The sequence below is a fragment of the Halichoerus grypus genome, chromosome 10 (genome assembly GCF_964656455.1).
Source record: "Halichoerus grypus chromosome 10, mHalGry1.hap1.1, whole genome shotgun sequence".
NCBI lineage: Eukaryota > Metazoa > Chordata > Mammalia > Carnivora > Phocidae > Halichoerus > Halichoerus grypus.
In genome coordinates this window covers 130,790,216-130,805,965 of record NC_135721.1, presented here as the reverse complement: position 1 = coordinate 130,805,965, position 15,750 = coordinate 130,790,216, and positions in this window count along the sequence as shown.

Below are 15,750 nucleotides of genomic sequence, written 5' to 3'. Positions count from 1 at the left end.
CCTTTTCCCATAAGTCAGTCACTTCTTAATTATGTTTTGCTGCCCAGTCTTTGAACTATATCCAATCTGTTTGCATTCTGGGATGATTAAAATACAATGAGTACCATGGGACTGATTGAGAGGAAATATACCCAATCCATTCAGGCTCAAATGGCAAGTAGAACTTGAACCCAACAAACTATATTCTCCTCTTTCTGAAGGCTTCTTCCAGTTACCAGAATTTTCTGGATGTGTTATTGCTAGCTTAAACTAGCTCTGTTTGTTATTTAGTACCTTAAGACTCCTGATTTTTAAATGTAAACTCTTAAATGTAAACTCTTAGACCAAGTAAAATTGGGACAACCTTTCTGCAAAGCAATTTCATCACGTACATCGAGGATGATTTTTAAGTGTATACCACTTTGATTCAATCTCCTCGCCTCTAGAATGAACCTCAAGCCTTAGAATCTAATGGAATAATCAGAGATGCAGATGTAAGGATATCCATCATGGTATTTTTTAAATAACAGAAAAAAATGGGGGAAATCCATTTTAATATAAGGAATGGCTAAAAAATTTTTACATCTTTCTGAAGGAATGTATTATGGGCATAAAAATCGTGTGTTTGAAGAATTTTTGGTAATATTGTAAAATGTTTATGAAGCAATGTTAAGTAAAAAATTATATACTGAATAATACCAGGACCCCGAGATTGTGACTCGATCCCAGGACCCCGAGATTGTGACCTGAGCCGAAGGCAGACGCTTAACAACTGAGCCACCCAGGTGCCCCAAAGAGGTATTTTTAAGTAAACCCTCACCCACAAAATTCTCTCCAAAAAGTAAATTATGGAAAAAAAAAAAGGAAAGTTATGGGTAATTGTAATAATCTTATTTTACAGATGAGGAAACAGATTCTCAGAAGTTTTTATACCAAAGGTCCCATGCCTGGAGCACGCTGGTGCTGGACGTCGGTCCCAGGTCTGTGTGACTGCAGTTCTCCCATCTGAGCATCACGCACGACTGCTTTCTAGTTTCTGGACTCACGGCATGGCTCCTGGCATCGAGGGGGCATCGACAATGCAGCTAAGAATCGGTTAGAGGGCTGAACGAATGAGCACCTTGTGGGCATGAGGTTAATTTCATAGAAGGCCACGGTCATCTGAATTCCATCTTAAACAGGAAATAAAGCAAGGTGTGGCTTGGCAGGGGCTAGATAAGACCTGGGGCCAACTGATAAATGTTCAGTTGCAGCGCGGAAACCGTCACAGGTGATGACATAAATCATCGTGCCAGCTGTAGGATGCCTTTATCGGTTGTATGGACACGGGCTCTGCAGCCAGACCCGTTGGGTTCCGATCCAGGTTCACCATTTACGAGTTGCAAGTTGATTAAAGGTTCTATGCCCTCAACATTCTCATTTGTAAAATGGGAAATGTAATAAGACTTCCTTCGCAAGTCAGCTATGAAGACGAGATGAATTAATACAGAAAGAGGATTTAGAAGGGGGTCTGGTCCATGCCAAGTGCCCATTAAATATCCTCCCTTCCTTTCCCCCAGTACATCTTCTTTTTTATTTTTTAACAAAAGACGAGATTTTATTTGTGAAAATATAAATTACAAAGAATATTTTTATATATATATATATATATATATATATATATATATATATATATATGAATATATGAAATAACCAGTTGATAAGTGAAACGTTTACACATAGATAATAAACTCTTGGGGTTTTTTTTGTAACAAAACTACTTGATTTTAATTTTATCTACTGGTAAAGTGTCTGACATAGTAAATAGTCAAAAAACGTTTTGCATCTCGTCACATCTGATCATTACAATAGCCTTGTCAGGTGAATAGAGTCATTAGCTCCATTTTATGGTAGAGAAAATTAAGACCCTTTGGAGACTTAAGTGATTTGTTCAAGGCTATGTAACAATTAAGTGACAGAAGAGGCACCTAAAAAGTTTTCTAAAACTTCAACTTATCTGCTCTTTTAGTTAAACTAAGATAAAGCCTCAATTGAGATCCAGATTCAATGGAAAGTCTGTGCGTTCAAATACACTAATGTGGCTGTGATGAGCTTTGAACGTGACTCCATTTAACACAAAGTAACCAGGTGTATAGTTTTAGGAAGATATTTTCTTTTAGTCGCACCTATGAGACCTTCACAAATAGGCCTCACTTGTATTAACCGGTACATGACATATAAAGACAATTCAAGATGGAAGAAAATGTAGATATACAATATATAAATGAGATACCAGCATAACACATTGGAAAATATGCTCAAGATCTGGGATCCTGGTCTATCTGTAATAGCAACTATAGCTAAACGTGTGATAAGGAGGCAAGGTATTTAATTTTTCTGTTCTGGGGCTCAAAATTTTCTCATGTGGGGCGCCTGGGTGGCTCAGTTGGTTAAACGACTGCCTTCAGCTCAGGTCATGATTCCGGAGTCCCGGGATTGAGTCCCGCATCGGGCTCCTTGCTCGGCAGGGAGTCTGCTTCTTCCTCTGACCCTACCCCATCTTGTGCTCTCTCTCTCTCTCTCTCTCTCAAATGACTGCCTTCAGCTCAGGTCATGACCCCAGGGTTCTGGGATCAAGCCCCACATCGGGCTCTCTGCTCGGTGGGGAGCCTGCTTCTCCTTCTCCCTCTGCCTACTTGTGATCTGTCTATCAAATAAATAAAAAATCTTTAAAAAAAAATTAAAAAAATTTTCTCATGTGATAGAGTTGCACTAATAATCTATCTTGTCCTTTCTGACTTAAAATTACATGCTCAAGAATGACTTTTCTTTTTCTTTTTAAGACTGATTTCTCTCATTAAAATGACTAATTGCTGGGTTTTTGAAAATAAGAACTTCTGGTGCATTTTAATATTGATTTAACTCCCCCAGTACATCTTCTTGAGCATTTGCTACTTTGATTGCTCTCGGCCCCTGTGGATGGAGGTTAACCCAGAGAGGCAGAATTCAGTGGCTTAGAGCATGACCTCAGAACACACAGACTTTTACGTAAGGGTTGTACTCAGATGGGCTCAGGCTCACATTCCTGCTCTCCCAGGCGTGTGACTGGGCAAAGTCATTTCCCCTCTCTATGACTTGGTTTCCTCATAGATACAACCTCAATAACAACACGTCATTATAGGAACTTTGTGGGAACTGAATGAGCTGCTGGGACCTGCTTGGCTCAGGCATTTCTCAATAATGGTAACTATTTGTATTAACAACCCATCTCAACGATAAGAAACTGAGAAGCAGAAAGCTTAGGCACCAAAGAGCCAAAGGTGCAGAATCCTCTGTTCCTTCCATGAGAATGGAGTCTCCCGAAGTATGTTATGCCAGCCACAGGAAGGATACAGAATAACAGGAAGGGGTGTATGGACAAATTATGTATTACTCTTGATAGTCAGTGTATTCATTTTCAGTTTCTTTCTATCCCTGGCAAGCAAATCAGTCTTCCATTGATACAGTGACATAAAGTTTCTGTTTTATATAAATGTAGTTAAGTCTAAGTAGTGGATCGCTTTAAAGCAAAATATGAAGTGAATACTAGACAAGCCGGGGCCAGATATGGCGCAAATGACAAAGTTCATATGTGGACAGCTGTATGGGAGACGTGCTGTACTAGACCACATCTGGTGACTAAAATAACCCAGCAGGACGGTGGGGGGGCCTCTTCAAGGACCGCAGGCAGTGATGGGCTGTGTGATTCACCCTACGTTCTTTATTAGTGAGCCCTTCCTTTCTCTGAGTCCACGCTGACCTAGTCCTTCACAGATTTCCTAATGATGAATTAGAACCATGTTATCTACTGTCTCAGGCTCCAGTTTGGAGTCCTTCCTAATTTCCCATTTTATGTCATTAACTGGGGTTTGTGTGTGTGTGTGTGTGTGAGAGAGAGAGACAGAGCAAGATCCTTGTGAACAAAGGTCATACTTTCCCCACTCACACTACCTACTTCAGTAATAGACACACAGGAGTGGCTCAGTCATGAGAGTTTACCATGTGTTGTGTGCATACATGATTGTTCAATGTTCCCAAGAGCTTGGTAGGGTAAATATAATTCCATGCCAATTTTTACCAATGGGAAAGAATTTGAGGCATATAGAGGTGACATGGGCCCACACAGAAGCAGTTGAAACTACAAGTTGAACCCAGGTAGCCTGAATGTCAAGCCTAGAGCTTAACTATTACACCACATTGCATCCACTTTAAAAGATGCCTTGGATGGATGGATGGATGGATGGATGGACGGAAGGAAGGAAGGAAAGAACAGGAGAAGCATAAAGAGGCAACAAGACCATCTTTGAGCTACCTATAAAAGTTCCATGGTTGGGGTGCTCTTATGGGCTCAGCATTGGACAGACGTTATCTTTAATCCTCATATAAAATCTCTGCTCAGAAAAAAAATGACTCAGAGACGTAGTAGAGGTTTGCTCTTAAGACATTTGCTATTTAGACCAAAGACTCTAAAGTCAGACAAACTAGGGTTCCAACCTAGGATCTGCCATTAAAAGCTGAGCTGCCTAGGTCTCGGTTTCCCCATCTATAATGGGGATACTGATATCTACTCCATAGGGGTCCTAGAAGGATCGAATGAGACCATGTGTCCCCTGTGCCTGCTTTATGGCATTTTCTCCATGGGTGGTCAGCATCATTATTGCTTTGCCATTGTTGCTATCATTATTCATATACCCTGTAAATCTTAGAACCAGATTATCAGTCCAGGTCCATTTTAAGAGGATGAGGAGGTTGTGAGTTAAGATTGGGCTAGAACATCAGGGAGAGTTGATGGCAGAATAATGGCTCCCTTGAGGAGGTCGCTCTCCTAACCCGAGAGCCTGGGCATCGGTGACCTTGAATGGCAAGAGGAATTGAGGTTGAGGATAGAAGTGAGCTTGCTTGTCAGCTGATTTTAAAGCAGGGAGATGATCTTGGATTATCCAGGTGGGCTCAAGATCATCTTGAGGTCCTCCAAGGGTCCTTAGAAGAGGGAGAGGGGGCAGGAGAGCAGGTGGGAGAACCCTAATTGTAGAAGAAAGGCACAAGGAGCTCCAAGGCTGCAGGCTTGGAAGATGGGGAAGGGGCCACAAGCCAAAGAACTGGAAAAGCCCAGGCAATGGATTCTCCCCTAGAACCTCCAGAAGGGAGGCAGCCCTGCCATGACCTTGATTTTAGCCCGATGGGGCCTGTGTTGGTCGCCTGGCCTCCAGAACTGGAAGGTACGTTGTTATTGTTTAAGGCACTCATTTGGAGATACTGTGTTAACAGCAGCCCTGGGACACTCCGACAGCAAGGAAAGATTCTGACTCTGGCCCCGGATTTATAAGGAAATCAGGGCTCTTAACAACTTGCCTCCTGGAGGTATCTTTGCTTCACTTGCCCTCTAGAGAATAAAACTAGACACACCTGGGCCTCTGCTTCTCCACCTCTCCCTCCTGGGGGGACCCCTGTGCTCACTCAGGGGGTCTATGCAGCCTGCTGGAGGGAGCGGGCTTCCGGCTGGTCAGACAGACGAGTGGCAGGTCCGAGCCCCCAGAAGCTTCCACGGAGAGCAGATGGAAGCCCTTCCCCACGGAGTGGAGGGTGCTGTCGTATGCAGCCAGGAAACAGCTTTCTAGACTCCAAGTTTCATGGCTCAGAGGAGGAGTGATTGCTGTTATTTCCTTCAGGGGAGAGCTCTGCTTAAAACAGGAAATGAGCCGGCGGGCCATTTGCAGCCCACAGACATCAGGGCACCAGGGTTTCTCCTTTTCCTTTGCAAATCGGACTGGGCTCCTGGAGGGCAGGAGACGCTGATGCTCAGACCCCACCCGTCTATGAAGGGGTCTTCCCCCACCTTTCTTCTGTTCCTCTCTCATTATTTAAATGGCAGCATCATCTACATACAATGATCTCGTGTTTAGTTCTGAGTTTAGTTCTGAGTTTGGCACCCCTGTAATTATCATCCACCCAAAACAAATTAGGGAATAGTTTTATTATCCCCTGTTCTAGGAAATACCAAGCACAGCCCTCCCCCCGCCCCCCCCCCAACGAGGCAACTACTGATCTGTTTCCGGTCATTAGATTCATTTTTTTTTCTAGGATTTCATCTAAATGGCAGCATATAGCATTGCTTCTTTGGGTCTGCTTTCTTCCACTTTGCATAATTCTGAGATTCTTCCAAGTTGGGTCTATCCGTAGCTCATTTCGTTTTATTACTGAATAGTATTCCATCGTAGGGATTTACCTAATTTTAAAAAATCTTTTTTGTTGTTAATGCCATTTGGGTTGTTTCCAGTTTGTGGCTGTTATGAATAAAGGTGCTGTACACATTCATGTATAAGTCTTTGTATGGACATTTGTTTTCATTTCTCCCAGGTAATACCTGGAGTAGAATTCTCCCCTTGGGGAATTACAGAACTGAACCCTGGTAAAGGCTTGGGTTGCGCCCCCCTGTACCCACAGTGACTGTCTTTCTTCTTTTTCGTTCTCTTTTTGTCTATTCTAATGTGTGTGAAATTGTTTTGTTGTGGTTTTAAATTAAATTTCCCTGTTGATTAATGATGTCAAACACCTTTTCATGTACTCATTGGCCATTCCTGACATCTTTTGTGAACTGAGTCTTTTGCCCATTTAAAAAAAAAAAAGTGTGTTTATGTTGTTTTTTTTTTTTAAGATTTTATTTATTTATTTGTCAGAGAGAGAGCGAGCACAAGCAGGGGGAGCAGCAGAGGGAGAAGCAGGCTCCCCGCTGAGCAAGGAGCCCGATACGGGACTCGATCCCAGGACCCTGGGTTCATGACCTGAGCCGAAAGCGGATGCTTAGCCGACCGAGCCACCCAGGCGTCCCTGTGTGTATGTTTTTATTATTATTTGAGGGGTTCTTTGTAGATTCTGCATACAACTTCTTTATCGCATATATGGATTGCAAAATTTTTTCCCAATCTGTAGCTTGTCCATTTTCTTTTTTTTTAATTTTTTTATTATGTTAATCCCCATACATTACATCATTAGTTTTAGATATAGTGTTCCATGATTCATTGTTTGTGCATAACACCCTGTGCTCCATGCAGAACGTGCCCTCCTCAATACCCATCACCAGGCTAACCCATGCTTGTCCATTTTCTTAATAGTATCTTTGGATGAGCAGAACTTTAAAATGTTAATGTTGTCCAGTTTACTTATTTTATGCTTAGTACTTTTTGTGTCCTAAGAAATCTTTGTCTAACCTGAGTTTACAAAGATATCCTTCTATGTTTTCTAGAAGATTTCTAGTTCCAGCTTTTACATTCGGTTCTCTGATCCAGCTCAGATTTATTTTTGGGTCTGGAGTTAGTGTGGAAGAATGGACCGCTCCATTCCATGGCCAGTGTTGCAGAGACAGTAGGGTGAGTGTCTAAGCTCAGGATCTGGTGCAGGAGCTGGCAAATCTTTTCTTTACACAGAGACAGGCCAGGGAGTGAATATTTTCAGCTTTACAGGCCATGTAGCTCCTGATGCAACTTCTCAACTTTGCCTTTATGGTTGCAAAGCAGCCATAGACTACATGTAAACACAAGGGCATGGCTGGGTCCCCGCAAAAGTATTCACGCACAGTGAAACTTGAATTTCATATAATTTTTACGTTTCACAAAACAGTACTCTTCTTTTGATTTCTTAAACCAGTTAAAAATGTAAAAAATCATTTTTAGTTCGTGGGCTATACAAAAACAGACAGCAGCCGGATCTGACCTACAGCCTCAAGCCATAGTTTGCCAAATCCTGGGCCACTCAGCAAGGCAAACATTCAACAAACAGAAGGACACGCTGTGATAGCAGCATGAAAGTAAAGATCTGTGTTCTGTGGGAGAGTGAATGAGAGGCAGCAGATAATCTACTTTGGATGAGATCAAAAGGAATTATAGCTAACCCACAATGAAACACCACTTCACACCCATTAGGATGGCTGTTATTAAAAAGAAAGAAAAGAAAAGAAAAGGAAATAACAAGTGTTGGTGAAGATGTTGAGAAATTGAAATGTCTGTGCAGTGCTGGTGGGGATGTAAAATGGTGCCGCCACCGTGGAGAAAGGTAGAAAGTTAAACATAGAATTAACATATGATTCAGCAATTCCTCTTCTAGGTATTGACCCAAGGACTCAGACAGATGCTTGTACATGAATACTTGAAACAGCACTATTCGTAAGAACCCAAAGGTGGAAGCAAACCAAATGTCCATCAACAGATGAATAGCCACACAATGGAATATTATTCAGGCATAAAAAGGAAAAAGGATGAAATTTGATTCACACTACCATGTGGACGAACCTTGAAAACATTATGCTAAGTGAAATAGGCCAGATACGAAAAGACAAATATTGTATGATTCCATTTATATAAAGTACCGGGAATGAGCAAACTCATAGAGACGGTGTAATAGAGGTTACCAGAGGCTCGGAGGAGGAAGGAATGGGGAGTTATCTAACGGGGACAAGCATTTGGGATGATAAAGTTTTGGAAACAACTGGTAGTTCCAATGCACAACATTGAAAATACACTGAATGCCACTGGATTGCACACTTAATAATGGTTCAAATGGTAAAATTTTATGTTATATATATTTTACCAAAATAAAAATATCTTTTTAAAAACTTAAAAAGGAATTTTAACTAAAGGTCTTACTATGAGTCTGTCGGGCATCACATACTAATTCATTTCATCTTTATAACACCATGAGGGAGGTCCTGGTATTATCGTGATACCCATTTTATAGATGAGAAAACTGAGACACTAAGAGTTTTGACACTTGCCCAAAATTGCCTTGCTAGCGAATTGCAGAACCAGGATTCAGACCCCAGCAGTCTGGCTGTAGGGTCTGTACTTCGAATTACCACCCTACACATGCCTCAAAGAGCAATGATTCTCAACCTTGGCTGAGCTCTGGAGTTTCCTGAGGAGCACGTTTGAATCCCCAGGTCCAGGCAGCAACGGAACCTCTGAGGGTTGGACAAGGCATCAGTAGCCGTAAGAGTTACCCAGCTGTTTCCACGGTGTGGCCAAGGTTGAGAATAACTGCTGTAAAGGGCAAGCTTCTCTTAGGAGACAACATTGCAGCCGGAATGAGCAGCAGTCAGCTGGGGTGGGGGCGGGGGGCAGAAGGAACATTTCAGGCCATATATTTTACTGGTTATGTATTTTTATTGAACCACGTTGGTCTTTTTCCTCTGTAAGGACAATGACAATACATCCTAATAGGAATAGCAGCTCATATTTGTGGAGCAATGATGCCCCCAAGCATGAGACTAAATGCTTCTCATACATCATCTCCATTCATGTTCGTGATAATCATAGGAAGTAAGCTCCATCATCCCCATTTTGCAGACCACCTGTGGCCAGTCCCCTCTGTCATCCCCGCCCCTTCGTAGATGCAGACCCGTGGTGCTCCTTCTAACACCCCAATCACCTGGAGAGAGCTCCGAGAAAGAGTCTCGGGAATGCCTCTGCAGAATCTCACTCCGGGGCGAAGAGGAAGCCTGAAGCCAGGAGCATCGTGTTGGAGAAATGCAATGTACTGTCAGCTAGAACCCAACAAGTGGATTTACAAGAGCCCTAGTCTAGGGAGAAGATGTGTGTGTGTGTGTCTAGGTCTGGATCGTGTGGATTATGTCTACCACCAAGAGCAGATCCGAATGGGAAGAGGGAGCACCCCAGGGGAACACAACACGGAGGAGTCCCATGACGTTTCCCCCAATACTGATAGCCCGAGACCATGTTTTGCTTATTCGTCACTCTGACTCTAGAACGGTGTCCGGCAGACAAGGCTGTTGCCCATTAAAATTTGTGGACCAAATGGATACATGCAGAGGGGTTGGGTAACTCCGCAGGAACAGCTCTTGAACCAAGATCCCTGGCTGAACTTGATGAAGGGAGGAAGGAAGGCATGTTCCAAAAGGAAGGAAAAGAAAACTTCATGTTCCAAGTTCAAATTAAGCTTTTCTATTATTCTTTGTCACCCGTAACTGATAAGGAAACTGAGATTCAGAGAAGTTTCATGATTTTGTCAATGATCATGCAGCTAGAAAGTACCAGAACCTGGATTTGAACTTGGGCCTCCAGACTTCTCTCCAAGAGCTCTTTCTACTGCACATGAGCAAACAGACAACACAGAGGAAGAGAGAGATCTGTACTTCACTGCAGCACAAGGACCCTAACCATCACCACCAAGGACAAAAGTCATAATAAGAACAGCATTAGGTAACATTTATTAAGAGTCTGCTATGAGTCTGTATATTTGAAATGCATTATCTCAAGAGATCTTCACCGACAAACATATGGAATGGATTCTATGATCATCCTTATTTTATAGTTGCAGAAACAAGGTCCAGAAGCATGAAATAGCCTCAGTTTACACAGCTACTAAAAGAGGCAGAGCAGAAGTTTGACCTCAGGAGTATTGGACTCCACCGTGGGGCCACTGTCCCCCTGGCCTGGCAGTCCAGTTTGGTCCCGGCATCAGGCAACTGGCCTTTGGCTGTCACCGAGTCGATAATAATAGTAACTATGACCTCTTGGAGGCTTGTAACATATCTGTTTTAAGAGAATTTTCAGTCTTTTGACAAAATGTTCTGGTTTTGTGTTTTGATGTGATGTCTCCACGTGCGGAGAGCTCAGCTCCTGAAACTCCTGGCCTTTCTCTCCCTTTAGGCTCTCCACTCCAGGGGGAGAGGAGTGATTTATCTGGCAGGAGAATTTGGGAAGAATAGAGCCATCCTCTGCTCCTGTGTCCTTATGGAGGAGGGAGTTGTCCTTGAAGCTTACGTTCTCCAGCGCTGGAACTGGAGGGGTCCATTCATCCTGGGGTCAGCATTGGGAAGCCTCTGGCCTAGAGATAGCTGGGCCTATTAACAATAAAGACAACATTTTGGCTCCCATCTGTGCTATCGACGATATCCCTCCAAAATTCATATGTTGAAACCTAGTCCCCATTTTGTTGTATTAGGAGGTGGGGCCTTTGGGAAGTAATGAGGTCGCAAAGATAGAATCCCCATGAATGGAATTAAAGTCCTTATGAAAAAGACCCAGAGAGCTCCCTTGCCCCTCCCACCAGGTGAGGACACTCTGAGAAGTCAGCAACCTGGGAGGGGCCCTCTCCTGACGGTCCTGGCACCTGATCTCCCACTGCCAGTCTCCAGAACCAAGAGAAGGAAATTTCTATGGTTTATAGGCCACCCCATCTATGATATTTTTGTCATAGCAGTCCCAATGGACTAAGACAACTTGATTATCTTTTTGTCTTATTTCTCAATTGGTTAAGAACTCTGACAGGGAAGGCACCATCTTTTGGACCTCCTCAAAGAGCCAACACAAGGAGGCTTCTTTGAGTGAGGTATAATGTCTGGTTTATAAGTGGGAGCAATAATTCAGCACTGGGGCGTGTTTCCTCTTTTCCATTCACTTATGTATCCCACGTTTACTTGCTAAGCACCTACTATGTGCCTGGCACTTCACTAGGTGCCCTTTAAGTAAGGATGAGCCACTGAACGTGGGAGCAAAGGGCCAAGTCAAGACTGAATGGAGTTCTCACTTCCAACCCCTCTCCAGGAGATTGAACAAGAAGAAGGTAGAGCAAATGTCAGTGGTTTTTGAAGAGTCTGACATCCATTTCCCATTCCTTGGATTGTATCACCCTGGTTTTCCTTTGAGGGATTAGCTGCTTTATTGTGAGCCACCCCAATGGGACTGTCAATCAAGGCATCTTGCCCTCCTCTGGCCAAGAGATGAGTCCATGGTCAAGGTTAATCATCAAACTCTAGATGCAAAAATGGTGAATCTTCACCAGGGGGCAGAAAACACATTGCAGCCCCCCACCCCGCCATTCCAGAAGAGAGTCCTTGAGAAGTCTTTCTCCCTAGACACAGAGGACTGCTTTAGTTCTCCCTCCCTCCCTCCCTGCCTCTCTGCTTCTCTCTTTCGTGCTTAGTTCTCAATTCTCCCCTCTGTGAGTTTCTAAACATCAGCCCATTAAATTTTTTTCAGCATAAGTCAGCCAGAGTTGGTTGCCTTTGCAAGAGAAAATACCATCACGACTGTCGACACATGGACTGTAAGAATTAGAACTTTGTGTTCAATGCCTTAGGGAAATTGAGGTTAAGAGGAGACTTTCAAATTTAGAGTCAAGGAGGCTTTGTAGCTCGCTGTTTAAGAGCACGGATCCCGTCCTGGATATAAAACCCGGCTCTGCGTTTGTTAGTTATCGACTGATGTGGGACACATTACCTAACATCCCAAGCCTCGGGTCCTCCTCTGTGAATATAAGATAATAATAGCACCTAGCTCCCATGTCTGGCAAGGCAGTGAAGTACATAATAACCTTTGGCTGTTATTTTAGTGATTATTCTTCAAGATTTCTTCTTAGAAGTCATACGAAACAGGAATGCAAATTTCAAAAAAGATGCTGAGCAGGAAGGCACTAAAGAAAGCCTTTCTCCAAAGAGGATGTTTATTTCAGAGAGACACACAGGGGGACGTTCAACCAGCTGTCTTCCAGGAAACCATCCACAACCCAGGGTGAGTTCTAAATTTTAAGTGACCAGCCAGTGTCACAAGATTGGAAAGAGAAGACAACAAACAAGCCTGATGTAAAAATCCAACCACAAACTGCATAAACTCTAGGGTCTCCAAGATTTCATGAGGATCCTGAATTTGGAGGTGTTTCCCATCTCCATTAGGAAAAGAATCAAAATCATCATCCATATTCTATCGGCAACTAACTAGGAACTTAGTAGTAAATATCAGAAACAAATACTCAGGCTCTCTAGGATCTTGGAAACAGGAAGATGTAAATGATTAATTCACCCTCAGGGGCTCAAGGTCTTTGCACTGGAAGTTTTTTCTGTTGCAAATGTTCTCCCCAACACCCCTGTCCACCCCCCTTGCCCTGTACACCGCAACCTTCCTATGTCAGCTCAAATGTCACCTCCTCCAAGAAGCCTTCCCAGTTCTCTCTAATGGAGCTACACTCTCAGAGTGTTGTCTGCGTTTCCTTCCCACTAGTACCAAGTTTGTGATGAGATGTTTCTGTGATTGTCGGATCGGCAGCTTTCCCCAAGTAGACCACAATTCCAGGGGGGCAGATGTCTTATCTGTTCGCGTCTGTAGAGCCGGGGAGATTGGTTCCAGACCCACAACAGGAAGTCTATCTTTTTTCATTTAATGACTTTGGTAAATTTCTATTAATTAGTATTCACTCAACAAGGACTTAAATCCTTAGCACGTGCTATCCAATAATGACCACCATCATTAGTTCATTCAATTAGTTATTAATTAATTAATAATCTATAGGTGTTTGCAATCTGCCAGACACTGACATGGGCAGTGAGGACGTAGCCATGACAAAAGGGGGGGTAACCCCACCCTCACAGAACTTGCACTGTAGTGGGAGGGGGTCATCAGTGAATACATACATAGACACATGTCCAAGGAGACCTAAGTGCTTTCGAGAAGAATAAGTAAGGAAGAGAAATAGGGAGACCTGGGGCCAGAGGATAGGGGCGGCGGGGGCAGGGGGAATGCGCAGAATTTTAAGGAGAGATGCTGGGAAGGCCTCACTGAGTGGAGAGGGAACACAGCGTGGGGCATCTGGGAGAGGGGGCATCATTCCGGAAATAGAACAGCAGGGGCAGGAAACCTGCAGGGGCAGGTCGGTGGCTAGTGTGGCCAGAGGGGAGCACGCAGGGTAAAGAATGGTGGGTGGGTGAGGTGGTCCAAGGGAGCGGTAGGACTTGAGATTGGCTCTGAGATGGGGAGTCACTGAGGAGCTCTGGAAAGAGGTGTGGCATTTACAATTATTTCCAAATAATCCCGCTCTGGAGACTAAATGGAGGAGGGCACAGGGACATGTAGGGGGACGCTGGCTGGACCACGGCAGAGAGAGGACGTGGTGATGAGTTACTTCAGTCCCCTTAAGGGCACAGCCGCCTGAAGATGCTGATTGATGGCTTTAATGGGGAATGTAAGGGAGAAAGGGGGAACCAGGTGTGACTGAGAAGTTTTGGCCTGAGCTACCCAAGGAATGGAGTCGCCCTGACCAGAAGGGGGAAGCCTATGACAAAGCAGGTTGGGGGGCAGTGGGGTGCTGAGCAGTGGAAAGTTTGGGAACCAGGCTTTGGACATGGGACATATGAGTGTTTCTATGCGACTAAGTAGAGATGTTGACAAGACAGACACAGGCCTCGCCCCCTTCGTCCTGGCAAGGGAGAAACCAAGGCGCAACAAAGCCGAGGGATAACACGATGTATCAAAAAATGACAGGGGCCATGAGGGTATCGTGATGATGGTGAGCGGCACCTAGTCACAGGTGATCTGGGGTGGCCTTTAGAGGAGATGACATGAGAGCTAAGACCCACGACAGGAGACAGCAAAGCCAAGCCCCCAGGAAGGAATGGGCTTAGAGAGTTTGAGGAACAGAAAGAAGGCCAGGGTGGCTGGGACAGAGTGAGCACCAGGGAGAATGGAAGGAATGAAGGGGGGGTGTTACTCGTGGGGCTCCAGAAGCCTTCCTCACAGCCTGGGTCTTACTTCACCTGCAATGGGAAGCCAGTGGGAGGCTTTAAGGAAGAAGAATAGTGTCACCTGATTTCCATTTTTAAAAGAGTCACTTTGGAGTGTGGATCCGCCTGAGAGAGAGAGAGAGAGAGAGAGAGACAAGTGTAGCAGCAGGGAAGCTGCTGTGGGTCTCTGATGGTCAGCCAGCCAAACTCTAGCATTGGCTTGAAAAGGTCGGTGGAAAGGGAGGAGATCAGAGAGATCTGGGACGTGTTATGGACCTAAGTCAACAAGATGCACAGATGGGGCAAGGTGCTCAGAGAAAGAAGAATCCAGGATGACGCTGACGTTGGTGTGAGTAGCTGGATCGAGGCTGCCATGGCTCAGCAGAGGAGATTCCAAGTCCTCTTTGGTCTCTGGGAGTATGAAACTAATAAGGAAGTAGGAACAGGGAGATGCATACTGGCTTTATTTTTAAATGTGAGTAAAATATCGGGCACAAGGGAAGTATCCAGCATGATGGATTTCCCAAAGTGATGTGTCCGGTCCTCGGTACCCTGAAGGTCCTCGTGCCGCTCCTTGTCACCATTCCCTCCCACGGTGGCCACCAGCCTCACCCCGCATGATAGATGCGGTTTTTTTGGCATTTTTAAACCTACGATTACGAGATAATAATCAGAGGTAAGCATGGGGCATTTGCTCATGTCCTTCTCAGAAAAACTCCTCGTCTGTGTTTTCTTTTAGACTGAATAAGACTTTTTTGTCTTGTTTTGCTTTCTTTAGTTATTTGTGATTCTGAGGTTCGCTTGTTTGTCTTCTTCTCCTTCTTCCCAGGGCGAGGTGCTAACGTGGAATGTGGGTGAAGTTGCAGCGGCTGGCCGTCGCCTCCCGTGGGGACCTCTCTTCCTTACCTCTGGGGGTCGGGCCAGCAAACCACAAGACGGGGGCCAGCTGCAAACCCCACTCCCACCCACCCTGGCCCCATCCCCTGTAGGGTTCATTTTCCCCGTCCAACCCCAGCAGATGGTTCGTCTTAAAGCATCGATGTCAGCCTTTACTTGTTGCAGTGTTCATTTTCATGTTTCCATGAACATACAGCCAATTTCCTTCGGTCCTGAAAATTAATTTCTTCTCTCTCCCTGTTTCTCTCTCTCTCCCCCTCCCTCCCTCTCCCAGTGATTATTTCTTTGGGAAATAATTCCCCTCCCGCTCTGCCTCCGTAGACCTCCGAATCCCAGCAGAAGGACCAAGG